We start from the raw sequence: 9415 nt of genomic DNA, 5'->3' as shown, positions 1-9415 counted from the left end.
GCACATCTTTTGGACTGTGGGAGGAAACTGGAGCAAGCCCACACAGACACGGGGAGAATGTGCAAACTCCACACAGACAGTTGCCTAAGGCGGGAATTGAACCCAGGTCTCTGGCACTATGAGGCAGCAGTGCTGACCATTGTGCCACCGTGCCACCCAGTAAGTTTAAAGGTGGATTGACCATACTGAAATTGTCCACAGTGTTTAAGGATGTGGTATGTACCATGGATTAGCCATGGTAAACGTGGAGTTATGGGAGAAGGTGAGGGGTTGAGTTTGGGTGGGATGTTCTTCAGAAGGTCAGTGCAGACTACATGAGCCGAATAGCCTCCTTCCACACCATAAGGATACCATTCCATAAAAGAAAGGTTTATCCACCTCTCCTGCAGCATCTATAAAAAGACACTGCTTACCGTAAAATGGTATGCACAATAACATGAGAGTTACTGACATCCACTAGGGCAGCTCTTAGACTATCTAGATACAGTCAGACTTCAAAGGTGGCAGGAACTCAGTTTCCCTGTCTCAAGTAGAAAGGCTTGGATTCTGCTCAGAAACCTTGGAGTTGCTATGTCTGTGTAACATCAATCTTTCCCAGTATTAGGGAATGTTGCTGCTTCTAAGCCACTCAAAGGTTCCTTCAATTAAGAAAGCTCCTCCTGAAGTTTGAAAAGGTCCCTCAGGACCATTTCATCATCCCTTCCTCACAAATGCCCACCTTCTTCTCCCTACATCCGAGCTGATATAGACACAGTCCCTTCCTCCTCTAAAACAAGGAAAACAGCAAGAATTCCTGAAGAGCTTGGACCCTAATGGACATCACTGGATGGCTTTTCTCCTTTAAAAAAACATGGAAATGGCATCATTCCATCATTGGATGGAAGCTAAAGACATTGTCATCCTGAAACTAGGGAAACATGACCCAGATGTTTCCAGATAGTGGGCCTGTAAATCTCTCTGGCAAAATTGCCTTCTTATCCAAGTACTGTTTCCAGTGCTAGGGCTAAAATATGTCTCCTTCCTTTCTTCACAGCTTAGTAATGAATCTTTCACTGAAAAATTAGTTAAACTCAAGAGGGCCCTGAATAATTGACTTGCCCAACCACTGTTGCAGCCATGAGCCTCTTTTACAGTTTAATTAACAACATGCCTAAAACCTAGAAGGTTGCCAGTGTGGATGGTCTGACCCTGTTCACCCAGCAACTAATTGAAGATTTCAGCAGAATCCTGTTCCAAGAATTTGAAGTTCTTGAAGCAACATTTCAGCAATAGGCACCTCCATCCGAAACTAAGATCACGGTCTCTAATACTTATCTCAGCAACAGACTGATTAACAGGGACCTCTAGGTCTCTCCCTCTCTCTCTCTCTCTCTCTCTCCCTCTCTCTCTCCCCCACCTCTCCCTGTCCCGCTCCCCCAGTCTCCCTCCTAGGGATAGTGATTGTGTAGTCTGGGACATTGCATGTATGGTGTGACATTGTGAGTATGACTCTGTCAGGCTGTTGGTTGACTGTTAGTGAAGAGGACCTTGTTAACAGAGCTGGGTTTGCTGTTCCCTCTTCCAGTGGCGAGGTCAATGCCAAGTGGTCCATCTGCTTCCATTTCTTTCAGACATTTTTATGTTTTGGTACAACTCAGTGGCTTGCTGGGCCATTTAAGTAGACAGTTAAGAATCAACCACATTGCTGTCCATCTGGCATCACAGACAGAATGGCAGATTCACTTCCCTAAAGGACATTAGTGAACTACATGGGTTTTTATGACAATCAACAGTAATTACATTGTTATCTTTAGACTTTCGATTCCAGATTTTTCATTCCATTTCCATTCACCCGCCACCATTTACACGAATAGCACATTCCAATATTAAATCCTTCCTGAAAATGAAAGTATCTTCATTCAATCCTATTCTGTATACATGCTGCATATTCAGGTATTCTGATGCATTTTATAATAAGCTATTTTCAGAAGTGGGTCCTGAGGGCGCTGAACTGGAAACTGAGTGCAGGTTAAGTGCTCTGCAATTCCCAGTTGATAATGCTTTTCTGTTTCCAGGCTGGATCTCCTTTGCATTACCAATAAGGTTGGTAGAAAGCTTTTACTTCCATAGCAGGGAAGGGAGTCAGCCTATCCAATGTGCATCGAACACATCCTCCTAAAATATCACTGAGGAAAAACTAGTACTGGTCAAAATTGAAATAGAATGATAGGACAAAGACTTAACAGACCAAAGATGACTGAGATCTTAGGGGAGACTAACTACAGGGGATTTCACAATCCCATTCCCTCAGCTTGAAAAGTGTCAGTAGAATTCCCATAGGTCAGAGGGCGAATGATTTTTTTTTCCCCAGGGTTTCAATCAATGTTACAGTGAGAGAACTCTCTGAAATATTTAACCCAGAAGTTAAAGATTAAAAATAAACTGTGTCTTCAAACATGCAAAACAAATTTCACATGGAATGTGTATGAGCGCATTGTGTCAAGTATAATTAAAATGTTGCACTCAAAATAATGAAAAGGCCTTTTCAAACTCTTATAATGCTGTCTTTAGGAATCAGATTGTCAAGGTGTGTTGTACAGAGCTCAGTTAATTTATATTCGATGTGGCTAAATCTTGAAGTGCTATGGTGGTCTGTGAGTGATGAGGCAAAGAAGGCTGAGTTGCCAAAGTAACTTTAATTGTAGTTGTTATTTATGACAATGATGTAATTACCACAATCAACAACATCAAAGCAAAGAAATCAAAATGGCCTAAATTGATCATTGTGCTTTCTGTAACAATTGTCATCCTCCCAATCAATGACATTAGGAGATGATAATGCGTGGAGTTTGTGTTGTGATTGCATTGGTGCAATGACTTAGGGTCACGGAGTCATAGACATTTACAGCATAGAAACAGACCCTTTGGTCCAACTCATCTAAGTTGACCAGATATCCGAAATAAATCTAGTCCCATCAGCCAGCACTTGGCCCATATCCCTGTAAACCCTTTCGACTCATCGAACCATTCAGCTGCCTTTTAAATGTTGTAACTGTACCAGCCTTCACTGCTTCCTCTGGCAGTTCATTCCACCACCCTGAGCATGCAAAGGTTGCCCGTTAACTCCCTTTTAAACATTTTCCCTCTCACAGTAAATCTATGCTGTCTAGTTTTGGACTACCCCATCCCAGGGAAAAGACATTGGCTATTTACCCTATTAATGTCCCTCATGATTTTAGAAATCTCTGTAAGGTCACCCATCAGCCTCCAACGTTCCAAGGAAAATATTCAACCTCTTCCTAAACCCATACCCTCCAAACCCTGGTAACAAACGCTGCAAATCTGTTCTGAACCCTTTCACCTTTCACAACATACTTCCTATAGCAAGGAGACCAGAATTGCACGGAGTATTCCAAAAGTGTCCTTATCAATGTCCTGTACAGCTGCAACATGACCTCCTAACTCCTATATTAATGCACTGAACAATAAGAGCAGGCATACTATTATAAAGATATAGAAGTGTGCTGTACCTTGAAGAGAGCACAGGATCTGGAGTGGCACACAAAGTGCTGGAGAATTTACAATGTACCATGTGGTCCAGCAGTTAGATTAGCTGGTTGCCTGGATACAGAAACAAATTCGAATGCGGCCATTGAGTTTAAATTATACCCCCCAAAAAACCCAAACTCCAATCAAGTTTGAATTTAATATATTGACAATATTTAAAGCCAATGACACAACCTGATGCTTTGGAGTGTAAGACCGGAAAATCATGAACACCTGAGATGGAGAACTGCCAAGCCAAAGGTATCTGCAAAAAGCCACCAGAATAGGTCTCTTAAAGGTACATTTATCTATCAACCACCTATGAAACAGAAATCCCTGAGAGAAAGAAAATCTACAGAGGAAAATACAAAGGGAAAATTCGACAACTGCCTGGTCTTGAAATCTAAACTTTTGGAAATTTTACTCGGGGGTGGGGAAATAATGCTGTTCATTTTAACTTTAAATAGTTCTTGGCCTCTCAAATTTTCACAGATTACCACATGGGTAAATCGTTTCTCTGTTGTTGGTTTAAATTAGCAGGTGAGGGTTCACCCATGTCGTAATAGGTTGGGTGCTCATCATTGGGATTTGAACAGGTTTAGACAGATTTGAATAGATCTGGGGGTACGAAAATTCCCAGCAGATTTAAGCAGCTGCAGGATAGGGTGCTAGATCTTTAAATAAAACATAGATGAGGCAATTTGTTTAATTTCGGTGACTTGTGGTTAATTAAAAGTGAGAGAAGTGGTTCTTAAAATTGCTAAGAGGTTCTGGGATTTGAAGATGGTTCTCAATTTTTCCACGAAAGTTTAGAAGGAAATAAAAAGGTCATACGTTTAGAATTAGCAAAGAAATTAGATTTGGTTTTAAATAAGGACAAAACTAAAGCTGATGTTGTAAGGGAATTACTCAAACACTTAGGCTTGTCAGAGAAATAGACAAGTGCAGTAGAGGTAGAAAAACTTAAATTACAATTGAGGAAAATGTAGTTAGAAGATAAACAAAGAGAGAGGAGAGAGAGAGAGAGGAAAAAGAGAGAGAGAAGGTTCTTAACTGAGCAAAAAGAGGGAGAATTTGAACATGAGAAGTTGCGACTTAGTCAGCAAAGTCAAGTTAACAGGATGGAGATTAAAAGAGAAGGTAGTGATATATAATACGTTAAAACTCTGCCACATTCTGATGAGATAGATGTTGAAACCTTTTTAATTTCATTTGAAAAATTGGCTAGGCAGATGGAGTGGTCAAGGATTTAGGGTAATGCTAGTTCAGATTAAACTGGTAGGCAGAGCTAGTGAGGTATTGGCCGCACTATCAGATGAGGGGTCAAGAGATTATGAAAAGGTTCAACAGAAGCGTATAGACAATGGGTCAGAAACATAAAAAAGGAATCAGGTGACTTACGTTGAGTTCGAAAGAACTAAACATAGCCTTTTGATAGATGGGTGCGTGCTTTGAAAATAGGTAGGATCTTTGAGGCTCTACAAGAGATTATTCTGCTGGAGGAGTTTAAAAACTCACTTCCAGAGATGATAAGAATTCCCGTGGAGGAGGACAAAATTCAGGAAATGAGAAAGGCAGCAGAATTAGCAGATGAGTACGTGATGGTGTATAAGACAAACTTCCAGCCAGAGGTTTGTCCTGTGAGGGATAGAAGTTGGGAGAAGGGGAGATCTTACACTACTAAACCAAGAGTCAAGTGCACTGGTAAGAGTTTACCACAGGATAAAATGGAAGCCTAAGAGGGTAGAAAGGAGGCAAAAGGCCTCAGCTGTTTCCACTGTGGTAAAGTGGGACACGTAATGTCATAGTGTTGGTCATTAAAGAAAGGTGCTGTGGGAAAAGATGTGGTAAAAGAAGCTAACCAGTGGCGTTAGTGAAGGTAGTAAAGGAGACCCCCAAAAAAGCTGAGGAGCTTCAAGAGAGTGTGCAGCCTAGGCCGGGGCTGGGTATAAAGTTAGTACCTGATCTCTACAAAGAATTTGCCTCTGTGGTAAAGTTTACTCAGAAAGAACAGGGGAGACAGACAAGAAGCTATAATTTTGAGAGATACAGGATCTACCCAGTTGCTGATATTAAGGGCTGAGCGAATATACACTCTTTCTGATCTGTTTCCTGAGAGTGTGGTAATTTGTGAGATAGATGGACAGAAATTTACATACCCCTATGTAAGGTTAGGTTGGAGTGCTGACTTAAGACTGAGGAAGTAACAATGGGAGTGATTGGCAGAGTGTCAGTTCCAGGAATTCAGTTTGTTCTTGGGAATGATTTGGCAAGTTCCAAGGTGGGAGTGACACCCCTTGTTGTGGAGAAGCCCAAGGAAGACCAAGACACTGATGTGTTGAAACAGAAATATCCTGGCATTTTCCCAGACTGTATGGTAACCAGATCCCACTATCATAAGTCACAGCACGAAGCGCAAAGTAACGAGAAAGATGAGGAGTTGAGGTTCAGTTAGTGGATAATGTGTTTGACGTCATAGTGCAGGAAAGTTCTGAACAAGCAGAGGGTCAGACAGAGGTGTTTAGCCCTGAAAGACTAAGACACTTGCAATAGCAAGACAAGACGATAAAAGATATATACATGGATGCGTACTCTGAAAAGGAGGCAGGGAATATTCTGAAAGATGATTTGGAGATGCCGGTGTTGGACTGGGGTGCATAAAGGTAAAAATCACACAACACCAGGTTATAGTCCAACAGGTTTATTTGGAAGCACTAGCTTTCAGAGCACTGCTCCTTCATACTCCACAGCCACCTGATGAAGGAGCAGCGCTTCAAAACCCAGTGCTTCAAAATAAATCTGTTGGACTATAACTTGGTGTTGTGAGATTTTTAATGATCTGAAAGATGGAATCCTAAGATGGAAATGGAGACCATGGCAGGTTAGTGTAAAGGAGAAATGTGCCAAAGTGCACCAGATTGTGTTTCCGGTAACATACAGATAGGAGGTGTTACGGGTAGCACATGAACTACCTGTAGAAGGTCACCTGGGGGTATGAAAGACTCAGACTAAGGTGCAAAAACATTTTTATTGGCCTGGAATGCACAAGGATGTGATTAACTTTTGCCAAATGTGTCATACTTGCCAAATGGTAGGTAAGCCCCAGGCAGTAATAAAACCAGCACCTTTGTTGTCAATTCCCACATTTGAAGAACCTTTCATGTGGGTTATAATTGATTGTGCAGGTCCCCTTCTGAGAACTAAAAGTGGGAATCAGCACTTGTTAACCATAATGGATGTGTCTACCAGATTTCCAGAGACAATTCCATTATGGAGTATCAAAGCAAAAAGGGTGGTAGAGAAGTTAGTGGCTTTCGTCACATGGTATGGGCCACTCAGAGAGATTCAGTCAGACCAAAAGTCAAATTTTACTGCTGGGCTATTTAAGGAGGTTATGAATAGCTTAGCTATACAACACTTTAAATCTAGTTCGTATCATCCTGAATCCCAGGGAGCTTTAGAAAGGTGGCATCAGACCTTGAAGACCATGTTGAGAGCATACTGTCAGGGTTACCCGAATGATTGGGACGAAGGTATCCCATTCATATTGTTTGCCATTAGAAATACCCCAAATGAATATACTCTGTTTACTCCCCTCGATTTAATATTCAGGCATGAAGTAATAAGCCCTTTGAAATTAATTAAAGGAAAATTGACAGGACCAAAGTCAGAGATCTCATACTTAGATTATGTATCTGAGCTGAGGGAGAGACTAAATCAAGTGGGTGAGTTAGCTAAACAGCACTTAAAGAGGGCACAGTGTAGAATGATGCAGGTGGCAGATAAAAGATCTGAGACTTGGACGTTTTCCTGAGGGGATGATGTGTTAATATTGATAGAAGATCCCTTTGAAGCCAGGTTTAGTGCTCCCTATCAAATTGAGAAAAAGTTTATACGGTGAACTACATAGCAAAGATGCCAGATAGAAAGAAAAGGTATTGGTTATGTGATGTGAACATGTTGAAACTGTATTATACTAGACAGCAAGAACTGGAGAAACGGGTGTTAGTTACTGCCCTGCAGAGTGGAGAATCAAATCCAGACAATGTGGATTTTGATGTGCCTCAAAATAGATTAACAAATGAAGAAATCCTTGAGGACTATCTGTCTGAGATAGTAAACTCTCTGTCTCAGGAGCGTGGAATGCAGTTGAAAGATTTGTTACTGCAGTATAAGGACATATGTAAGAATCAGATGGGGAGAATTAATGCTATTGTACATGAAGACTACATAGGGAATACTGCTCCGATAAATAACACCCCTATCGGCTTATGGGTGAGAGCCAGACAGGTCCAGATGGAAGTGGAGACCATGCTTGATGAGGACATCATCGAACCAAGCCAGAGCGAGTGGAGTTCACCAATCGTCTTAGTTCCCAAACCGGACTGGACTCAACAATTCTGTGCAGATTATTGATAGGCCAACGCTGTTACAAAATCGGACTCGTATCCAATTCCTAGATTGGATGACTATATTGAGGAAGCTGGACAAGCCAGTTACATCAACAAGTCAAACTTAATGCATGGTTACTGGCAGGTTCCTTTAGCAGAGACGGCAAAAACATTTCTGCATTTGTAACCCCAAATGGGCTATATCAGTTTAGAGGATGCCCTTTGGAATGAAGAACTGACTCACCATATTCCAAAGACTCATGGACAGAGTTGTGGCTGGGTGAACAAACTGTGCAGGCTATTTGGAAGATGTACTGATCTTTAGTAAGTCCGGGAAAGATTACATGGTATAGTTGACACAGTTCTTTGAATGACTACAAGAAGTAAAACTGGTGATAAACTTAAACAAAACTGTATTTGCAAATGCAGCGGTGACATTCTTGGGACATAGCATCAGTCAGGGAAAGTTAACCCCACAGAGCGCAAAGACGAAGGCCATCAAGGAATTTCCATGACCAACATCAAAGAAAGACGTGCTTCAATTCTTAGGACTCAGTGGATTCTATCAAAAGTTTGTTCCAAACTTCAGCAGTGTAGTGACACCATTTGCTGAAGAAGAACACAAAGTTTTGGTGGACAGAACAATACCTGGCCATTTGAAATCAATATTAACCACCAAACCAGTTTTAGCTACACCAGACTTTTCAAAACCTTTTAAAGCCGCCATTGATGCTCCTGACATAAGAGTTGGAACTGTACTCCTACAGAAAGATGAGGACGGGATTGAACTGTCAGTTGGTTACTTTTTGAAGAAGATCAACATCCACCAGAGGAAATACACTATGATCGGAAAAGAACTATTGAGTTTGGTACTGGCCTTGCAACATTTTAATGTGTATACCACGGACAATATGTTGAAGACAGTTGTGTACACGGATCACAATTTGCTTATATTCTTAGAACAATTTAAAGACAAGAGTATGAGACTATTTCGTTGGAGTCTTACGTTACAGATTTTTAATTTAAAACAATGTACATGTTGCGGGTCATAAGAATGTAATTGCCCCCCCAGATTTAGCTGATTGAGATTTGTATTTATTTAATGTTTTGTGTATATGTTATATAGGCATATTGGAAGAAGTTAAGGTGAATTTGGATTAAAGTTATCGGTATGGTAGGGTAATGTGTTTAAAGAATAGAACAAAAATGAAGCCATCTTTTCATTATGATGGTTGACAATATTTAAAGCCAATGTCACAATCCGATGCTTTGGGGGATAAAACCGGGAACACTTGAACAGTTGAGAAGGAGAACTGCCAAGCCAACAACATATGCAGACTATCCACAGAATAAGGAGAAAGTGAGGACTGCAGATGCTGGAGACCACCGTCATTTCTGCCACCTCCAAACAGACCCCACCACCAGGGATATATTTCCCTCCCCACCCCTATCAGTGTTCCGGAGAGACCACTCCCTCCGCGACTCCCTCATCAGGTCCA

The sequence above is a fragment of the Chiloscyllium punctatum genome, chromosome 44 (genome assembly GCF_047496795.1).
Source record: "Chiloscyllium punctatum isolate Juve2018m chromosome 44, sChiPun1.3, whole genome shotgun sequence".
NCBI classification, from domain to species: Eukaryota; Metazoa; Chordata; class Chondrichthyes; order Orectolobiformes; family Hemiscylliidae; genus Chiloscyllium; species Chiloscyllium punctatum.
The sequence above is the reverse complement of the archived record's forward strand: the minus strand, read 5'-3'. Positions refer to the sequence as shown.